Raw genomic sequence first — 4,842 nt, forward strand, 5'->3', positions numbered from 1 at the left:
CAACATGTCGGCGATCAGGTCATTAGTCAATTTCGATATTATTCAAGGGGATGTTTAAGCTATTAAATTTTTCTATAAAATCCCCTGCGTGTTTTACGTGGGAGGATGAGAAGGTTCCTAAGAATGGTGATAATAAATCTGCAGGCCATTTTGACAGTTTATACATAAAAGAGCCCCTGCTGGATATGGGGTGTAGGGGAATTCCATCCTTTTGTTTGTTTGTTTGTTTGTGTGTGTGTGGTTTTTTTTTTTGCAGGACATAAAAATAAGGGAGACAAAGATTGATTATCTTGAATGATTCTAGGAAGTCGACATCCTTTTTATGACCCCCTATGGTTCTAACTGGTTTATTAAACTGGGCAGCAATATTTGTTAAGGATTTTTTTTTTTTTACTTTTCATTGGTCTGCTCATCATTCAAAAGTTCTTGAGCTTTAGTGATGAATGTCTCCTTATCTAAAAGTACTATCTTACCGTCTTTATCAGATTTTGTGATGCTGATATCCTCTCCTTTCCGTAACATTATTAACGGTTTTTGGAACCTTTACAGAAGCGAATTTTTATTGTTATTTTGCTCCCAGACGTTTAGCAAAATACCTTTGAGACAAATCATTTTTGGCATAGTTGTTTTTTTGCAAAGTGTTTATCGAACGCAGCCAAGAAATTAAGATTACTCTTGGGACCTGGTTTTAGAGCAAATGATACACCTAGATTTAATGCCGTCTGTTCTTCCACGGTTAGGGGTTGGTTGGAGAGGTTCAGCACATCATTGAGTACTCTATTCCTAATGAGCCTTGAATTTGTTGCATAGATTTATGGAGTAGGTCTCAGCTTTCAACAGCACCTGATAGCACAAAAAAAAATAAACAAAATAAAGATATCTGTACATACTTTCTCAGAGCAGAAGGTGAAGTGATGTGATTAAATCGCTTATTCTCTCTTCTCATCACTAGATGTCTTGGGGATGTTTGGGTGTTTTCGGAATCAGCGCTTCCCGAGCACAACTGGACACTTCCGGGGAAACTTCAGCATTGCCAACCAACCTTCTCGAAGGGCCTTAGTTACAACACACATGGAACAGAAGTAAAGTCAGTGTGGAAACTTCCAGAAGCCTTATCCAGTTACAGATCCGGATTTGTAGGGAGTGCCACTGTTGTGATGTATGTTCATTTGTTCGAATGGGAATGGCCAATAAGACAAGTGCGAGATCTTTTGTGAAATATGGAGCATTATTGTTGTTGGAGCTGGTTATCATAGAAAAGGTAAGCTTAACCCTAGTAGTCTGTTATGGGTCATTTTTTACCAATTGTTACTTTACTGGAGCTTATTATGCTTATCGTTGGGGACATGGACTTCATACTTCACGACTTTTCCTAATTTAAAGTGTATGTTTCTTATAATCAGCTGAAATGAAAATTTCCATTGGTTTTTTTTTTTTTTTTTTTGTAGCAGAAAAAGTAAAATCCAGTCTACCCGGGTCAACTTTCACCCTATGTTCTACGAGCATATAATCATGACAAATATCTTGCTCATTTATAGGTAATGGAAAAACATATAAGTCCACATAAAAATTTTATGTTTTCTTTTATTGTGTTCTGCTCCCTACAGAAAACTGGTTTGTTTACATACCACAGGAAAGCAGAAAAAGTGCAACACACTTGATCAGAAATGTTCTCACCATGACTGAGTAAGTGATTTTGAAGTCTAATTCTTGTAACAAGTAATCTTGAAGTATTGTAGAATTACAGGAAAATAATTTGTAAAAGCTTTTACGTAAGATAATGCATTTTAGCATAACGATTGTCAGAAGTCCAGGTTAACACAATGTGAAAGATAAATCATTTTTTTATTGTATCACTTTTCTCTTTCTAATTTATATTTCAGCAAAACTTCCCAGTTTTCAGTGATGAGTTTTTATAACATTGCCTCACAAGATGAAGAAAGTGATCATTTATTCTCAGACAGTGAGGATGGTGAAAGTGATCATGTTTCATTGAACAGTGAGTTCAACAATGATGATTATTCAGAGCCTGGTGATGATGCAAACAGCCAGGTATTACAGAACATTCCCAGTCAAGATTCTAACTCTAAAACAATTTTTGAGACATTGTGTGGCATGCAAAGAAAACAGATTCTTCAGTAAGTAGATGAAGTGCTAAGCATGCGATTGATCAGAATCCTGGCATTACACGGTATGCTACAACAGGAATTACGGATGATGTAACCTCTTCTTTTGACCTCTACACAACTCCAGATATGTTCAGTAATATCTTGGAAATGAAAAAGAAGCAAATACAGTACTAGGAACTGGAGACATCACAAATATGACAGAATTGAGGGCATTCTATGGACTGTGCATCTTAGCTGGCCTGTACAAGTCTCGGGGTGAGTCCCTTTGAAGCTTATGGGATGATACTTTTGGACAACCAATATTTCGGGCAACTATGTCTCTAGAAAAATTCTTCCAAATATCAAAGCATGTACGATATGATGACAAAGAGACTCAAAACCTCAGAAGACTTAATGACAAACTGGCTATCATCAGAGACATCTGGGATACTTGGGTTGAAAGATTTCCCCTCATGTTCATGTGTCAGCGACTGTCACTGTAGATGAAATGTTAGTCCCCTTCCGTGGAAAATGCCCCATCTAAACCAGGCAGATATGGAATAAAGATCTAGGCTGCCTGTGATTCAGAAACAAGTTATCTGTGGAATGCTGAAGTGTAACTTGATTATGAGGAAGGTGAACGATCCGAACGAGATCAAGGTATACGTGTGGTGCTGCAGCTAATAGAAGGACTAAAGGGAAAGAAATATCGCATGTGACAACTTTTTCTGCAGCTTACCCTTGAGCAAAGAATTGGCTGTGCGCAAGCAAAGAATTGTTGGAACTGTCATGAAGAATCGACAGGAACTTCCAGCAGAATTTGTGAACTCCAAAAAGAGAACAGTATTTTTAACTCTGATAGGACACCATCATGAAAACATACTCATCGCATACTGTCCCAAGAAAGGAAAGACCATAGTATTGTTTACCAGCATGTATGATTCTGTCACTTACAGTGAATGACAGGATAAGAAACCAAGCATAATTGAAATTTACAATTCAATAAAAGTTGGTGTAGACAATCATGGCAAACTAGTGGCAACATATTGCTCAAAGCGTCAAACTGTGAGATGGCCCATAGCCTTGTTTGACAATATTGTAGACATCTCAGCGCACAATGGATTTGTGCTATGGATGCAGGTTAACCTCAGATTGGAAGAAAGGTACTAGCTTCAAAAGGGGACTATTTCTGCAATTGTTCAACCACACTTAGCATCACGAACACCACTGCCCATGGCTCCAAATGCTAGACGAGTCAGTGTAGCTGTAAAATGCATGATGGATGACAGTCCTACTCAAGAAGCAACTAGACCTGCAAAAACAGCACTGCTGCTTTTGCAAAGGAGACAACAAGTGTCCACAGTTTGCAGTTCATGTCAGAAGCGTGCATGCCAAAAAAATGGAACAGCTACATTCAAATGCAATGAATGCACCTAAGTAGGTCCTAACCCTCGAAATGGATGGGTGCATTAGGTGTGGGGTCTGATTGACAGTCACTTCCACGTAGTAAGCCCTGGGCAAACATCGTATGTAATACTATGCATAGCAAAGAACTGTCAGTTTCTAAGCACGGGTCAAATTTGGCCTGGACAGATTGGATGTTGGTATAATCTGGGCAGAATGGAAGCGTTAAGACAATTGTGAACATTCAGTGCCTTGCTGCATATTTTATTATTTCTTAATGTCTGTGCTTTTCCTCATTATTATTTATGCATTTTTTTTGGGGGGGGGTTTTAATTATGCTATGGGAAGTATCCCTCATTGTCTATCAGGTTTAGCAGTTGTTTAGCCGGGACAATCGTTTGCCGATTGTTCCCTTGGTATGGTTGTTATACCTGTTATCCTGTTATTGTTTTTTGTCTAGGTGAGTTGACGTCTGTCGAATGGTGTCCGACTTCGTCAGTCAGGTTCGTAGCAGCGAGGAGCCAGCAGTTGGGTAGTAGCAGCAGGTATGCTTACCTGGGAGTCAGTTTTGGAGTAGCAGCAGGTATGATTATCTGAGAGTCCGTTTTGGATGGATGACTTTTTCTGGATCCACATCCTTTGGAGCAACCTCACCAGTGTTTGGCCATGTTCGTCCTTTGACAGCAAGTGGCTGTCTCGACAACTCCCCTGAGTTCGTCTGTGTGTGGCTTCGTCCCTGTTGGCAGCATGTGTCTGTCGTGGCAGCTTACCTGTGTTGATATTTTCAAAGATTTCTGGGGTTGTTTCAGTATTTTAGCTGGGTGTTTAATTGCCACAGTTTGGTCTGTGTATTTGTGAGCCCTGTTGTGTTTTTGTATGTTTAACCCTGTTATGGTTATTTCTTCTTGTTAGGGAGAGCGTGTTTATTGTGTCGAGGAGCTCACAATGATTTTGTCTTATTGCCTCTTTAGCATTGTTGTATAATGAATGTTTTTTTTTTTTTGTTATATTTATCATTTCAGTGTGAGGCCTTTACAGGGATAATGTGTATTTAATGTTTTTCATGATTATTGTGGATATGTGGGGTTTTTGCTTTTGCTGTCTCTATGTAATTTACTGACTCGATTAGATGTGCTGCTCATGTTACTTTTAATGTTTATGAATTTGATAATTTAAGTGCTGCTCATTTGCTCATGTTTATTATGCTGCTCATGAAATGTTTATTGCTCATGTAGTGTTTATTGCGCTGCTCATGTTATTTACAATGTTCAATTACTTTGGCTTTATTTTTGGTACTGATTATTTTGCTTATGCATTATTTCTGCTGACT

At 38.6% G+C, this 4,842-nt stretch overlaps 1 long non-coding RNA gene across 1 annotated transcript in view; it reads left to right on the forward strand.

The window, feature by feature from the left end:
* Positions 1-4,316, forward strand: part of LOC136847469 (uncharacterized) — a 5,498-nt gene extending 1,182 nt beyond the window's left edge. Inside the window, exons 1-3 of the long non-coding RNA XR_010855761.1 lie at positions 1-1,261; positions 1,608-1,686; positions 3,973-4,316. The exon at positions 1-1,261 is cut by the window's left edge and continues 1,182 nt beyond it. This is a non-coding gene — a long non-coding RNA (uncharacterized lncRNA). The remainder of the gene's footprint in view (positions 1,262-1,607; positions 1,687-3,972) is intronic.
* The last annotated feature ends 526 nt before the right edge of the window (positions 4,317-4,842 follow it).

The sequence above is a fragment of the Macrobrachium rosenbergii genome, chromosome 16 (genome assembly GCF_040412425.1).
Source record: "Macrobrachium rosenbergii isolate ZJJX-2024 chromosome 16, ASM4041242v1, whole genome shotgun sequence".
Classification (NCBI taxonomy): domain Eukaryota; kingdom Metazoa; phylum Arthropoda; class Malacostraca; order Decapoda; family Palaemonidae; genus Macrobrachium; species Macrobrachium rosenbergii.